This window comes from Oncorhynchus nerka, linkage group LG23, assembly GCF_034236695.1.
Source record: "Oncorhynchus nerka isolate Pitt River linkage group LG23, Oner_Uvic_2.0, whole genome shotgun sequence".
Classification (NCBI taxonomy): domain Eukaryota; kingdom Metazoa; phylum Chordata; class Actinopteri; order Salmoniformes; family Salmonidae; genus Oncorhynchus; species Oncorhynchus nerka.
The window spans coordinates 57,697,208-57,714,612 of NC_088418.1; the positions used below are offsets into that span (position 1 = coordinate 57,697,208).

At 43.3% G+C, this 17,405-nt stretch overlaps 1 protein-coding gene across 1 annotated transcript in view; it reads left to right on the forward strand.

Moving 5' to 3' along the window:
• The first annotated feature begins 6,875 nt into the window (after positions 1 to 6,875).
• The window catches only part of LOC115107106 (muscarinic acetylcholine receptor M2-like), a 77,924-nt gene continuing 67,394 nt past the window's right edge, over positions 6,876 to 17,405 (forward strand). Inside the window, exons 1-2 of the mRNA XM_029630493.2 lie at positions 6,876 to 7,283; positions 11,445 to 11,595. The gene's annotated coding sequence lies outside the window, so the exon portion shown is untranslated. The remainder of the gene's footprint in view (positions 7,284 to 11,444; positions 11,596 to 17,405) is intronic.

Consider the following 17,405-nt stretch of genomic DNA (forward strand, 5'->3'; position numbering starts at 1 on the left):
TAATTAATGGGAATTGGAACCAGGTGTGAGGGAAGACAAGACAAAACCAATGGAAAATGAAAGGTGGATCAGCGATGGCTAGAAGGCCGGTGACGTCGACCGCCGAACGCCGCCCAAACTAGGAGAGGGACCGACTTCGGCGGAAGTTGTGACAGATACGAATATGTACAGTATTATTTACTGTAAACACACTATACACTATAGGCATATGCGTCTTATTGCTGAAGCTGAGAGCATGTTAATGGGGCCGTGGGCCCTGGGTGGGAAACCAGACAAAGAACACAAAGGCTGATCAGACAAACATAGCACAAACATAGTGCAAAGAGTGGCTACCAGGTCACTTGCCTGACACCAAAATACACCTATTATGGGCTGATGCTAACGAAACGTTACATACACTCATTACTGTCACCCACCAGTCAGAAATCTGAGTGAGACCATTAGGGAATGCGGGAACTAAAGAACATTGCACCTCATATCTGAAGAAAGCAATGTTCTCCATGTTGCAACAGCAATACATTCATGCTAATATGTGTTGTAATTGCATGATAGTCAGGCCCCATGTGTCAACAAGCTCTGTTCAGCAGAGTGCTTATTAGCTGGCGGGAGACTTCGGGAAATGTGATTGGTCATGCTTCAAGCAGCAAGAGCTGTATAACCAATGGAATTGGATGAATAATTTCAACATCTCATCCCCTTCGCTTTATGTGATGTTTTGCACTTAACTATGTTATATTACATGTTTGGTTTGGTTATAAACCAAAACAAATGTCCTTCCTTTTCACTGGTGGGTAAAACCAATGAGTAACCTAACATAACAAATTGTGTCAGATGCTTGTCCCTGGCTTCCATGTAAATGTCTTCCACCTGCCTCTTCATTGATTTGTGCATATTTTGTGAGATGTAGCGTTTCACTCTCTCTCTTTCTCCCTTCGCCCCTCTCGTCGCCAGGGTCCCAGGTGGATTCAGAGCAGCTCAATTTGTCATTGACTTGTCAGGCCTGAATAAGACAAACTGCTCCATGCTCATTTATCTGTTATAACACCATACCCTGAGGATTCTGGGTCAGGGGCTCACTGGGGGGATACGTACGTTACAATGTATTGCTGATGTTAGAGGTTCATGTAAAAATATATGATAGTACCCTAATATCATGTGTACTCTCTAGGATGCACTGCCCAACAATATTGTGCTCTTCACCCCTGCCCCCGATGGTCCACGGTGTGTGTATGGTTATCACACCTGCTTTAGCTGGTCAAGGTCTGGATGATCTGTTGAAAAGTAGAAATAGGTGTTTTGGCACTAGGTTGGGTCAAATGGCTGCATACATCGCAGCCCTCCAGGATATGTATTGATACTGGAGCAGGGAAAAGGGAAATCATATGTTACTCTCCTTCCCCAAAGGGATACAGGACTGTGACTCTGACTGAACAGCCCAAGGGCATGGTGTCCAGCGGAAGAGAAAATGACATTATATTCCATATTTCCAGTGACATTCTTGAAACCTTGCTAGAATGTTGCCTACAGCGTTAGTTGAGATGAATCACATTTAGGCCATTATTACTGTCGCTTTTAACTGGTCAATGTGAGACTACAAAGACACATTCATTAAGTTTTATTTGAATTGTGATGAATGATAAAGAAGGCCCAAAGAGTTACACTGCTGTTAAGAAATTGAACTGATTTGTATTGCCTCTCATCTCCTTGAGAGAGCATTGCTTTGGGGTCTCCTGTAAGTGCAACTCCCTCCATTCTCTCTGGGGACATTTATTGTTAATTTCACATCCAAAATGCACTAAAACTACCAAAACATTTCATACATGTCTGAAATCAACTAATTCTTCCATAACACTAGCAAAGGTTGTCACCCAACACTTTGTCACTCATAAAACAATAACCTAAAAAACACTAACAACCGGTAGCATTACACAATGTTTTCTTTTGTAAAATGTCTTTACAAAACAAGAATGACACCTCTCTACTGTTTAGTCATCCAGCATTCATTGTGACGGGTAGCCTAGTGGTTAGAGTGCTGGACCAGTAACTGAAAGGTTGCTAGATCGAATCCCCGAGCTGTCAAGGTAAACATCTGTCGTTCTTCCCCTGAACAAGGCAGTTAACACACTGTTCCTAGGCTGTCATTGTAAATAAGAATATGTTCTTAACTGACTTGTCTAGTTAAATAAATAAAATATATATAACATTTAAAAACGTGAAAAATTGTGTCAATGTGGGACATTTGATCATGTGGATGGTGGTCATAAACCTTCCACCTCCATGAGGAAAACAATTCCTCTATGGGGTTGAGGAATGGAAAGGAAGGAGGAAAATCCTCTATGGGGTTGAGGAATGGAAAGGAAGGAGGAAAATAATTCCTCTATGGGGTTGAGGAATGGAAAGGAAGGAGGAAAATAATTCCTCTATGGGGTTGAGGAATGGAGAGTAAGGTGGAAGGAAAAGTGACACCGTCCTGGGATGGGCTGCAAACCACTCTGTGACTGCACCGAAGTGGTGAAATGCCACATTGTCCCATACAATTACAAACGTTGGCTGATTTCGCCTCACTGCAACCCTTTTCTCACCTGGCACAACCTTCCATAGAGGTCATCCAGGAATGAAATGAGATGCTCTGTGTTGTTTGGCCCAATTAGTGGTTTGTGTAACCGCAATTCATCAGAGAATATTGCTGCACACATTGTGATGTTGGCACCCCTCTGGCCCAGGATATCCACTGTGGCTCTTTTCCCAATCACATTCCTTCCTCGCCTCTGTGTTTTGGCCAAGTTAAAACCTCATCCACAAAGATGAATATGTAGGATGTTTGCCTGGCTTCAATCTCCATGACTCTCTAAAATGAATCCACAAGGCAACATAAGAGTTAGGCTATTACGGTAGCTTTCATTATAACTAAAAACATGCCATTGTGTTCTCAAAGGAAAGGGTGTACAACTGCTTCATCCTGACTTGATGTTGTTTCAGGAAAACTAGAAATAGTTTTTATGCTTACATTGTGAATATTTCCAAATGTAATGTTGTCTGCCAACACTCTGTCCCGAATCTCTGTGAGGTTTATGCCATTGTTTCTGATGACCATATCAACGATTGCAGTTTCCTGCACAACGGTGAAAATCCTACCTCTCCCACCTGTGGGAGGCAACCGTTGGGTCCTAAGCAGAAATACAAAAACAATTACATACAAGTGGGTTTGGAGGCTTTGCTCAATTGACTTCTGTAATGTGCAGTTCAGTCAGATGCAGAATGCACATCTTACCTGTTGTTTTGCTGGAAATTTCTCACAATAGAAGCCACTGTTGAGAGTTCCAGATTTGGCTGCACTCTCAGACCAGCCTCTCTCATTTATAGACCATCATTTATTACATTAGAAATCATAGTAGCCCTAATCTCATCTGAGACTACAGCTCTTGATCTTCCTCTGTCTTCTTCCATTGTCCTGCTGGTACATGGAGTTTTTGTGGTGGTTGTGTCTGAGTGAGAAAATAATTTATGAAATTTGAAAGATGTAGTCATTGAATGCATTTTGTGCCAAAGCAATGAAAAATGATCCACAGTTTAGCCCACATAGACTGCTGTTGTGCACACAGTGTGAAGAGTTTTGAAAAATTGACCTAAGTATTGAGAAATGGGTCCTAGCGATTGTAAAAAAAAAAAAAAAACTGTAACTTGATCACTCTTTTGTTGCTGACAATTTTCCTGCACCCCAATGCAGATGATCTTCCTGATTTTAAATAAATTAGCTGCAAATCCACACTAACACAAGGTTATATTAACTGTATTGCACTTTTCATGTAGCCTACTGTCGGCCAGCTAATAGCCTAACTACCGATCAAGCAACATTATAGACAAAAAATGACAATAGTATTGCTGCAGGATTATTTGGCTATCACAATATAGGTCAAATTAAGATCCTCTGAGCCCCAGGATTAATGAGTGTCCAGTAACTCAAACACACTGTGTCAACCAGGGGAGCACTTGAACATGAGTATTTGAAGAGGGCCATGTTGATATCCTGATGTCAATCATGACACGGCTGCAGACAGGGCTCTAGGGTTCCATTGGGACTCCCCACTATACTCCACCTCCCCAAGGCCTGCTCATGAGAGAGAAGAGCATTACTGGGTTATTACACTGGACTGGACTGAAGGAAGAAAGTTTTCACTCACATGATCCTCTGTATTTTGCAACACCGTGCTTGAGAACGTACAGTAGGGCTCTGAATACATACAGAGTGGAAGAATAGCCCCTTAATTAATCTTTGGGTTCACGTGCGTGTCTTTAACACATCTTAATTTGATGAAAGACAGCATTAACAGAAGACACTCTCTCCATCTACCCTCTAATTGAGGCCAACCTTTCAGCTATCTCTAGTGTGCCACTTCAATATGCTGTTCTTGATAATTCTCTCCTCTTTTAATCCACCTGTTTGAGGTGACACTCTTTACGCACGCGTGTAAGACACTGTGTGTGTGTGTGTGTGTGTGTGTGTGTGTGTGTGTGTGTGTGTGTGTGTGTGTGTGTGTGTGTGTGTGTGTGTGTGTGTGTGTGTGTGTGTGTGTGTGTGTGTGTGTGTGTGCAGCATGTATCAGACTGTTGTCCTATGTTTCCTGGTTCTTGTCAGACTTGATTAATAACATATCTCCCGTTTAACAAGAGCATTACTAACACCAGCTTTTCAGGGTCATCGTGCACCCCAAAAATATGAGGTGGCACAAAGTACAGTGCTTTGGGAAAGTATTCAGGCCCCTTCCTTTTCTCCACATTTTGTTACGTTACAGACTTATTCTAAAATGTATTAAATCTTTTTTTATATAATCAATCTACACACAATACCCCATAATGAGAAAGCGAAAAGTGTTTTTTAGAAATGTTTGAAAATGTATTACAAATAAAAAAACAGAAATACCATATTTACATAAGTATTCAGAACCTTTGCTATGAGACTCGAAATTGAGCTCAAGTGCATCCTATTTCCATTGATCATCCTTGAGATGTTTCTACAACTTGATTGGAGTCCACCTGTGGTAAATTCAATTGATTGGTCATGATTTGGAAGGGCATACAGTACACCTGTCTATATAAGGTCCCACAGTTGACAGTGCATGTCAGCAAAAACCAAGCCATGAAGTTGAATGCATTGTCAGTAGAACTCCAAGCCAGGATTGTGTCGACATACAGATCTGGAGAAGGGCCTTAGTCTGGGAGGTGACCAAGAACCTGATGTTCACTCTGACAGAGCTCTAGAGTTCCTTTGTGGGGATGGGAGAACCTTCCAGAAGGGCAACCATCTCTGCAGCACGCCACCAATCATGCCTTTATGGTGGAGTGGCCAGACAGAAGCCACTCCCCAGTAAAAGGCACATGACAGCCCGCTTGGAGTTACCAAAAGGCACCTAAAGACTCACAGACCATGAGAAACAAGATTCTCTGGTCTGATGAAACCAACATTTTATTATTTTGCCTGAATGCCAAGCGTCACGTCTGGAGGAAACCTGGGACCATCCCTACAGTGAAGCATGGTGAATGCAGCATCATACTGCGGAGATGTTTTTCAGCGGCAGGGACTGGGAGACTAGTCAGGATCGAGGGAAAGATGAATGGAGCAAAGTACAGAGAGATCCTTGAAGAAAACCTGCTCGAGAGCACTCAGGACCTCAGACTGGGACGAAGGTTCACCTTCCAACAGGACAACAGCCAAGACAAACAAAGGAGTGGCATCGGGACAAGTTTTGAATGTCCTTGAGTGGCCCAGCCAGAGCCTGGACTTGAACCCGATCTAACATCTCTGGAGAGACCTGAAAATATTTGTGCAGCAACACTCCCCATCCAACCTGACAGAGCTTGAGAGGATCTGCAGAGAAGAATGGGAGAAACTCCCCAAATAAAGGTGTGCTAAGCGTGTAGCGTCATACCTAAAGGTACTGAGTAAAGGCTCTGAATACTTCTAAAAACCATTATGGGGTATTATGTGAAGATTGATGAGGGGCGAAAAACAATTTAATACATTTTAGAAAAGGCTGTAACATAACAACATGTGGAACAATTCAAGGGGTCTGAATACACTCCGAATGCACTGTACATGAGGGTGGCTGGGTGCTGGTTGGAGAATTTTGCATTTTTCAAACACCTGAAACACCTGACCCATAATCATTATGTTTAATTATATGCATGTCTAAACATACCTCTTGAGCTGTCTGTATATGCTTCTAAATATGCTTCTCTGCATCTCTGCTAAAAATCTGGGTAAAAGATTTATATGAATGTGAGTCTTATTCAGTACATTTTGTAATTGCTTGCTTTTCTAAAGTGTACCAACCTTGTCAGAAATCATGCCAGTTAGGATAGTTAGACAAGCTAGCTATTCTAACTTGATTGATAGCCTGTAAGCCATCAAAATTGTTTGGTAGCTAGTAGTATTACAAAGAAACAACAACAATAAATAAAAAATGAAACAGGACAAATCTGAGGACGCCCATGTGCTCCCTATGGTCTTGACGGCTCTGTGCGCAGTCAATGCTGCGCTCATAGAGCATGAGGAGGCATTGTTCTGGGGTAGGTTAAATCGTTATAACCAGCGGCTAAACAAGTCTCATATCACTGAGAGTGCTGTGCAGTTCAGCACGTACGGGCAAATGGCTAAACTCCTTTAAATCCTCCTCTGCAGAGGTGTGTTTTTTGAAGACGATCAGCCAGCAGCTTTGCTTTCTTATTGACTTTCTCCCCCAGTTTTCTTGCTCAGGCGTCGTGTGCGCTCTCCATGGTGCTGAAAGGCATCCACGTAATCCGCTCAAACGAACAGCCTTGGCTACCCAGACGACATTTCACAAGTAATTCAAATCAATTTTTGGAACATACAGCGCACAAACAATGCAACCATGATAGGACATATATAATTTGTGTAGTATACAATATAATTATCACGCAGTTTGCAACTCAGCATACAATCAGTGTATAACATCACCGTCGGTTTTGTTCGTCAAAAAGCAAGACAGGTACGCAGTGGATTTCACCGGCAACAAATATTCTATGAAATTCTGCACTGTGCACCGCCCCCCTCTAACTCTCCCGCTCTCTCTATCTGTCTCTCACATACGCTATCTCCTCCCTCGCCACTTTCTCCAGCCAAGAAGCTATCTTTGCCTCCCCAGCTTTACTCTACAAGCATGTCCTCAGACTTGCAGCCGTGTGATGAAGCGAACCAACTGACTTCCAGAGAGCACCGGATGAAGGAAACCCGCTGCACGAGTAGCAGAAAAGCCTGAGAGCAGGTAATTAACTCAACAACATATGTCCCGCAAAACTTAATGATGTTTGGTTAGAGAATGGAGAGAAATACACACGATAAAAATTCGCTCAGTCAGTGTACCGGCGCATAACATTCGTGTGTAATGTAATTGTGCAATCTTTATAGTAGTCTGTACCTTTGGAAGTTTTTATATCAATTTACTTGGGATACATGCATAATGTATCAGCATCAGCCGTGGCAGGATAGTGACATAACTTTGTGCGCAACAAGCAAAGTTCGACTTGACCTATGATATATGAGGGTCTTTCTTGGGCATTCACCACATTATACTGAATCAACCGATGCTATACAATAGACAATGTCGTATAGGAGTCATATTTCCTATCGGGGGATGTAATAAACGTGTTTATCAGTGACATGGGAGTGGAGATGGTTTGCGCTTTAGACATGGGTATCTGTATATTGTGCCATGCCATGATGCGGAATGGAATTGTCACATTGCGCAATGAAATTCAGCTTAGCAAACAAATACATGATCATAGTGCTATGGATATTGTTTTCTATTACCTGCTGTTGTCGTCAATATTGGAATGATTCTCTTTTATTTTGGAAAAGTAAAAACTATTTTATTCTTATATGATCCATATCTTCTTTTCAGTGGATTGTTTCTGCATCCAACACAAATGAAACGATATATACAAAGGTGGTATACAATGTTACGATAATACATCTTTAATTAGTTGTCTTAATAATTACAATGATCATAAATGGAATATTACATTTTCCACCATTTGCATGTCTGTTGCCGATCCATCCATGGAGCGGTTCCTTTCTCTATAGGAATGGTATTGCGCATCCCCGTGCCAGGCACTTCTCCAGCAAGACAGAAAGCATTTCGTGAGAGTTGGCAAATTGTTTTTCAAAGCAAGTTCAACAGTATCGAATTTCCCGCTTGGGCTAGTACAACTGTATTGCGTTAAGATGTTATTCTATTGTGCGACACAAAGAGGGTATACCATTTAAATATGCCATTGATTTGTGTTTTGTATATGTTCATGTGTTTATATATTTAAATAAAAATATAAAATAATCGTAGTCATTTTGCAGTGAAGTATGAATCATTCGGAAGTTGACGCATGATTTGGACTCGATGTCCTTGATTTTGAGACCTTCATACCTCGTGCAAAAACGACTCTGTCCATCCAATGGGGACATAATGCTATTGCTGTGTCCCCTACCCCAAAAAGGAAGACAGGGAATGGTTTGTCGATTTCGTCGTCAGACTCCATTAATGTATGCATCCCACCATCATAACGATAAATGGACAGCACGCTGCATGAACATACATGCTGGGATATGTTCAAGAGAGGATTTTCAATTATTTCACCCAATGCGCAATGAGTTTACTCATGGTTGTTTTGCAGTGGTGATGGGAGAAGGGGAACGATTTAATGACCAACAACAGGGTTTGTTCGACTGTGATGAAGCTGCATGTCTCACTGAATGTGCGCGTAAAAGCGCGCTTGGCACTGCGCGAGCAAACCCCGAAGGATGAGTTTGGAATATGGTTGGTGCGTTTTGACACATATTAGCAGATTGTATGATTGTACAACTGACAGCATTAACAGGAATGAAATTAGTGAGCGATTCCAGATTTCTCAACAGATCAAATAAGGGGTCTTGCCCCATTATCTAGGTTGCATGACGTGTTCCGAAATTGCATCAAAATCAAGTTTTGAAATGAGCCACTGCTTTTGTGTTTTGAGGTCGCAGGAAGCTGGTGCAATTCCTCACGATAACGTCACAGTCGTGTCAAGCCTTTTGAGGTTGGAAAATAGAAATGTGATTTGCATCGATTACCATCTCCATGTGAAGTATGGGTTCCTGTGATCTCCAATAAAACTCTGGTCACACTGCGGGAGAATACATGTGCCTGGCTATTCATAAATAGCCCCATAGACTCACATAAGGATATGCATTTATCAGATCGGGTTAAAGACACACTGTCTCGACTGTCCCACCTGTAACCTGTGAGATATAATTGTTTTTGATCGAGTTGATAGGTGATGAGAAAAAAAACATTTATTTCATAGGTGAAGAATCTGTACTTGCATTACTTATTGGTCTCCCAATTCTAAATGACGTTGGCCATTTAACAGATTGGATAGGGGGCGAACCCTTTGAAGGCGGATGCAAATGTACCTCTTGTTAATGTGTCTGGTGTGTTTTATTAATTAGTGCACTTGATGCATTTGAGGTCCAGGTGCAGGTTGAAAAGCGTGGTCATCATTTATAACATAAAGGCACGGACTCTGCACTCTCTCTTTTACTTGCGTAAGTGCACTGGTAATTATTAGGAACAATGTTACCCTGAATTCATTGTTGAAATTAATTGGTTTTGTGAGATAAAGACTGGGCAGACAACACTAGACCAATTGAATACTGAATAATTGTTGGTAGTGGTTTGGTTCTTGCAAAGTGTATTTAGTTCTGGTACAGCTTGGCTGATAGGGTGCATTCTGGCGCTCACAATTAAGAGCCTTTAACAGAATGGTTATTTGTATTGCCTTTGCGCAATATTCGCAAAATACCATGCAAGAGTAACCTAAATTCAGCAAAAAAAAGAAACGTGCCTTTTTCAGGACCCTGTCTTTCAAAGATAATTCGTAAAAATCCAAATAACTTCACAGATCTTCATTGTAAAGGGTGTAAACACTGTTTTCCATGCTTGTTCAAAGCCCCATAAACAATGAATGAACATGCACCTCTGGAATGGTCATTAAGACACTAATAGCTTACAGATGGTAGGCAATTAAGGTCACAGTTATAAAAACTTAGGACACTAAAGAGGCCTTTCTACTGACTCTGAAAAACACCAAAAGAAAGATGCCCAGGGTCCCGGCTCATCTGCGTGAACATGCCTTAGGCATACTGCAAGGAGGTATAAGGACTGCAGATGTGGCCAGGGCAATAAATTGCAATGTCCGTACTGTGAGACGCCTAAGACAGCGCTATAGGGAGACAGGATGGAAAGCTGTCCTCGCAGTGGCAGACCACGTGTAACAACACCTGCACAGGATCGTACATCTGAACATCACACCTGCGGGACAGGAACAGAATGGCACCAACAACTGCCCGAGTTACACCAGGAAAGCACAATCCATCAGTGCTCAGACGGTCCGCAATAGGCTGAGAGAGGCTGGACCGAGGGCTTGTAGGCCTGTTGTAAGGCAGACATCACAGGCAACAACATTGCCTATGGGCACAAACCCACCGTCGCTGGACCAGACAGGACTGGCCAAAGTGTTCTTCACTGACGAGTCACGGTTTTGTCTCACCAGGGGTGATGGTCGGATTCACGTTTATCGTTAAAGGAATGAGAGTTACACAGAGGCCTGTACTCTGGAGCGGGGTCGATTTGGAGGTGGAGGGTCAGTCATGGTCTGGGGCGATGTGTCATAGCATCGTCGGACTGAGCTTGTTGTCATTCTAGGCAATCTCAACGCTGTGCATTACAGAGAAGACATCCTCCTCCCTCATGTGGTATCCTTCCTACAGGCTCATCCTGACATGACTCTCCAGCATGACAATGCCACCAGCCATACCAGCGAAGAGCCCGGATCTCAATCCCATTGAGCACATCTGGAACCTGTTGGATCAGACTGTCAATATATTCCCATCATTATACATGATCAATATCACATTAGAGACGCAACCACTAAGAGTAAGCATCATTTCCCTGTGCCGTTGTGGTTTATGACCATGATTATCTCATACTGTACTTTAAAGGCATATACTAACCCTTAGGGTAAGACGCTGTATAGGGCTCATAACCTATATTCTATAGACTTGGAGATCTGTATCAGTGTGAATATGTTATGTTGCATATTGGCTGCTCTGCATGACATGCTGGCTTACTAACCATGTGAGTAAAGAGGAAGAATGGGATTTGAGTTTGTGTGTAGGGAGCTATTGATTTATTCATTTTTACCTATGAGGTCGTTTTTTATACTTGTTCATTTTTGTTTTACACTCATTCTCCAACGTATCTACACCAACCATGAGATAGATGTGGAGTTTGTTCAAAGTCATCCCCCTAAGGTGGGACATATTGACGGGCTATGTTTATTTGGCAGAGAGAGTTACCATTCAGTGAGATGCTATTTGTGTGTTTTCTCTATAGGGGCACCCCAAGTTGACCCCATCCGGAGACTTCTTCCTGGGCTGAACACAATGGAGACTGTTTGACAGTGGAAGTGGAGGTTTACTGTACAGTAGCTCAGCTAGAGTTCCTCACCCCTTCATGACATGCAGTGAGCCGATGCCACCAGCAGGTATGGTGGACAATTGTAATTAAGATTAATGACCTAGTGTGATTTTTAAGTTGTTGCTGCTCCAGAACCTATTAGGTAGTTTAACTTTTCCTAGATAGATTTAATGTTTTGCATATTAGCCATCTATAGAGTTATGGTCTGTTAGGAGAGCAGCAAGTATCTGCTTGAGAGGGGCCACTTGAACAGCTCTTGAAGTCCTACAGTTTCCCTGCCTCACTTGATAGAGCAGCTGTTAAGGAGCAGAGCAAACTAAGGTAGCAGGCATAAAATAAACACCTGAGCGGGGTTGCCACATTCTGTTTTCAGGGGGAAAGCAAGCTAGTTTGAAAATACTGTATCCCTGAAAACAGGATGTCACTTGATTAGTCAAATTGCAAAGTTAATACATAATGCACTCCTAGCTTTGCCTATACATTCCCACCATGTATGCTCACTTTTAAATGAACCCAGGCTCTAATGGCAAGTTCGTCAGGCTGGCACCAGGGGTGCATTTGATATAGCAGCGAGGAGCAAAGGTGTATTTTTAAAAGTTTACATTTAGTCGGTTATGTGTTTGAATCAACGGACATAGGCCTTTAGAGCAGTAACCCAGTGGTGGGGCTGATCGAGCAGTGGTGCGGTGGTGGGGCTGATCGAGCAGTGGTGCGGTGGTGGGGCTGATCGAGCAGTGGTGCGGTGGTGATCGAGCAGTGGTGTGGTGGTGATCGAGCAGTGGTGCGGTGGTGCGGTGGTGCGGTGGTGATCGAGCAGTGGTGCGGTGGTGCGGTGGTGATCGAGCGGTGGTGCGGTGGTGATCGAGCAGTGGTGCGGTGGTGCGGTGGTGATCGAGCAGTGGTGCGGTGGTGCGGTGGTGATCGAGCAGTGGTGCGGTGGTGCGGTGGTGATCGAGCAGTGGTGCGGTGGTGCGGTGGTGATCGAGCAGTGGTGCGGTGGTGCGTGGTGATCGAGCAGTGGTGCGGTGGTGCGGTGGTGATCGAGCAGTGGTGCGGTGGTGCGGTGGTGATCGAGCAGTGGTGCGGTGGTGCGGTGATGATCGAGCAGTGGTGCGGTGGTGATCGAGCAATGGTGCGGTGGTGCGGTGGTGATCGAGCAATGGTGCGGTGGTGCGGTGGTGATCGAGCAGTGGTGCGGTGGTGATCAAGCAGTGGTGCGGTGGTGATCGAGCAGTGGTGCGGTGCACATCAGTGGAGCTGAGAGATGGCACCAGTTGAAAAATGCCTGATTATCACGCTTTCAATCACAGCAGGCTGTCACATTTACACTGAGCTGCTGGTCTTAAATCACACTTTTTTATTATATTCTTATGCAATTAAAATGTTATTTCTTGCTTTGTATGGATAATCTGAGGCCCCAGCAATGGAGGCTTGTTAAGGAAGAGGATGTAATTAAGCTAAAATGGGAGAATGGAATAAGAGCATGTGCAAACCTTCCACTCTAACGTGTTGAGCACAATGGAGTGGTAAGGAAGTCCTCTCCAGACGGTTTCTTGAGCAGCTACATTGACCATGCTAGTCACCATCACTCAGAACAGGGAGATGTGTTGAGATACAGCATGCCCATCTCCGCTCCAAATAAGTACTTACGTTGCATGATTTCCTGATACAACTCTGTAGCCTATATCCTGTAACAATGGGGTTCTCGCAAGCCTGCGATTCAGCTCAAGCAACATCGAAAAAATCGGACAATCAAACCTGTCACGGCAAATACAATCCAGCTGAATTGTGCTGTCATAACAGCAGTCATTACACCTGGTGCATGTGATGGGTTATTTATCTGACGTTGAAGGAGTCAGAACTTATATGGGGTGTACCGGAGGAACTCCACAGCACTGAGTGATGCTCCTCCAGATCTTTGTCTAGCACTGTGAAGTATGGATCAAATAAAATAGTGTCATTGCATTTTCTACAAAGACTATTGGAGGTCGTTGAACTAAGCGGTATGTCGTGTGTTTTTTTCTTCTTCTGTGCATAACAAATGTTGAAGAGATGTAGTGACCCTGTAATTGGTTGTAAAACCCAAGCTTGCCGTTTAGTATTTCAGGGCTCTCTATTTAATACGGTGGTGAATTACACTACCTCAGATGAACCCAGTGATGATTGTAGTGTAAAAGCTTGATAGAATACATCAGAAGCCATTACTCTTCAAAATTGGTTCTAGGTAATCTGTTTAGTGCCCCACAGGGGGAGACCTGAATACTTTAAATCATGCAGGTTGGCATTTATTGGGATGACTCATGTACTGGAGGAAGCTCTGCAGGGTAGTCACTAGCTGGCACTGCCACAAAGTCATACAATCGGATTTTAAACGCAACCCTAACCGTAATCTTAACCCTTACCGAAACTCTAACCTGTACTACACTGCTAACCTTATGCCTAACCCTAACCTTAAATTTAGACCAAAAAGCACATTTTGATTTTCATGGTTTCTTAACAATATATAGCCAATTTTGACTTTGCCGCTGGCCCGTCTAGTGGAAATCGCTCAGCTCCACCTTCAGGACAAGATTAATTCCAATAAATGTCAACATGCTTTAATCATGGCCGGAGAAACTGTAAGATCTGTTGATATCATTGTAATGAATCATCCACAATGTATCTCTCTCTCTCTAAGTCTCTTTCCTGGTCCCCTCCTTCTGAAATAGGCAGGCTTCTAAAAGGTTGCAGTGTTTTTGTGGTGCACCGTGACGCTGTTCCATTCTAATCAAGAGGGTTCACTGCATTACCCTTGGGCTAGCAGCTAGCCTATCAGCTATTGTTGGGACACAGCTTAGAGATGGAAGAAAGAGCTTCCCCACTGCTGTCTGTAAACAGTGCCGAATCCTTTGTTGTACCATAACAGAGAACCAAGACTGCTTAGTAATAGTAGTACTACTAAGTAGTAGTGCCATCGATATCACAATATATTTCTCTGCCTGTTTTCGGTTTTCAGACACAGCTGAGGAAGCCTCAGGTGTTCCTAAGTCCTGCCACTCATCCAGTAATAATTCCGGCTGCCGTTCCCGGTGCTTAATTGCACTAAGCCTCGGCACCGGATAAATCCGGCCCTGCTCTTCTAGCTCCATTATTATTGGCTCCATAAACATTCAGCAGTCCCCGCTCCCGTTGGAACCATGGTGGAGCAGTGACATTGTAATTTTCCAGCCAGATCTAATTCCTCCATGATGTAGGATTGGAAGATTGGATGACAGAAGACATGGAGAGATGGAGAGATGGTTTTCCCTCCCTGATTTCTGACCTCTCACACACAGGTTGGCTATTGGAGTTACATTTGATGGCGAGGGTCACAGAGAATGAGTCCAAGAGGGGAAAGTACTGTATTAAGGGGTGATTATTTTTCCCAATCCCCCCCTAGACTCAGTAGGTAGATAATGATACAGCCAGCCTGGCTCATCTGGCTGTTATTGTTATCAACTCTGCCCAGACAGAATATACTGCTCTATAGGGACGTTTTCCACTACAGTGCTACTGCTGTTGCTGCTGCTGACCCTGTGGATGTTTGTGAGTGAGCCTTGTAACAATTTCTCCTCTTTCGGGTCATGAACACTAACGAGCAATTAGACAGGAAGAGGGACGATGATACGAGGCTGAAAAATGTCTCCCTAAAGTCCTGGTGAGTTTGAGCTCTTTCATGCAGAGTCTGACAGGACTGGGCCTTTAATCATTCACAGTCACTAACAGGACCAGTGAGACTGTCTGAATGGGTTTGTGTTATGTCAGAAAGAACTATAGCATCTCAAACATTTGACATACACACTCCAGGAAGCACGTACAGATACACACACACACACACACACACACACACACACACACACACACACACCCGTCCTTTGCCGGTCCTTTTCTCTTCATTCACCATTCCCTGGATCACCGTCATCATCTGGTGCTATCTAGAACCTAATAGTGTTCTTCAGCTGTGCCCATAGGAGAACCCTTTGAAGAACCCTTGTTGGTTCCAGGTAGAACCCGTTTGGGTTCCATGTAAAAACTTTTCCATAGCTCTACATGGAACCCAAAAGAGTTCCACCTGCAACCAAAAAGGGTTCTCCTATGGGGACTGCTGAAGACTCCTTTTAGAACCCTTTTTCTAAGAGTGTACCTTACAATGATGACCTCTTTATCCTGGATACTGGGCTCCCCACAAAGGTTGACATGTCTACCAAGGTGATAGATTAATCATGTGTATTTCTTGAATTAATTCTGCATTTCCCCTGCCCTAGTGGATCTGTTGTTTTCCCCTTTCCCATCCTCAGCCATTCACTTTCAAGAACAAAGTGTTTTCAGCCCCTATTTAAAGGACTAACATGGTTTTAAAGGTCATTCTCACACTTTAAATTCAATTGTCTTCCTAAAAGGCCTAAACATCTTAATTACAAATCCTATTATTGTAAACCTCTGTGATTCTGTCACCTTTGCCCTGGTCCTGTCCTCCGTCCATTAAGGAGCCCTAAATGCCCCCCACTCTCGTCAAAACTAGAATGCTTTATTTAGTTCTCTGTTCAGTAGATTCTGCCAAAACGTACCATTGAAAGGAAGTGGCACGAAATTACAGCATCAATCCATTTTTCCATTTAGTCCTGTTGCGAGCCTCTTGCAACATAAATACTATACTTTTTTGGGGGGGAATATTCAGAACTGCAGAATGTGTCAAAGAAGCAAAATTGCCCATGCAATTTTACAAAGCAATTGTGCTTCTCCTATCCCAGTGTCAGAGGAGAAAAAAAGGCAATCTGCGAAATGAAACTTCAATTAGAGTAGTAGAGAGACTACTGCTTCACACTAAAGCTCCATTTTGTACAGGCCCACACGCTCTCACCAGCTAAACACAGGCTCTGAAGATAATGACGGAATCCTAGCAGAGAAAAATGCTCCTGTTCAAGACGCTGGCTAATTTAAGGAGCAGAAAGGGAAAGGGGGATACCTAGTCAGTTGTACAACTGAATGCATTCAATTGAAATGTGTCTTCTGCATTTTCTGTTGTTGTCACCTCTGGGATTCGATCCAGCAACCTTTCGGTTACTGGCCCAACATTCCTACCCCAGAAGTGGTGGATCATGTTGAACACGTGTTAAAACCGAGTAATACTAATAATGCAGGCAATGATCATTTGAGGTTACAGATTCAGCAGTGCCTCGGTTGATTCTTGTGCATTTGTGAGTGCAGACCTGTTTATACTGTAGCTTCAGGTATAACTCATCTCACCTTTTGTTTCTTTATCCACTATGTTGTGTAGTAAAGCCCAGTTCTTTTATGTGCTCAGCTGGTTAGATTTACTGCGGCTGTCCATTCTGTCTAACTATACGTAAACGCAAGACAAAGTCCAGATAATGGTTGTAAAAACCACTGTCTTGTTAGTCCTGGGTGGCATTTCGTAGATGTCTGTTATTTTCTTGTTATTTCACAGAAAGAGGAAAGATGTGTGTCTAGCTGTACCCGGGGGGACAGTGGAGAGAAATCACTGGAGGATGTAGATATATCCCAAGGAGGAAGCGAGACTGGGACAAAGAGGAAACAGGGTCATGAGATACTTCCACGATCAAAACAAGACCAGGACGACTCCAGGCATGAGATTTCAGAGACTAAGCCATAAGCACAACATGTCCGGATCATCCAATACCTAGATATCTAGCTAACTTTCTCAACCTCAGGCTGTCAGTGAGAGAAACAACCAGCCATTTGGCCTATAGACCTGCTGCACACAGATCCATGACTCGACCCGACATTCATGAAGAAACCATTGTGGACAAAACTCTTTCCAGGTGGCTGAATTGACATTTGGAATAAATGCCATGGAGAAAGAGTGTATTTCAGCCA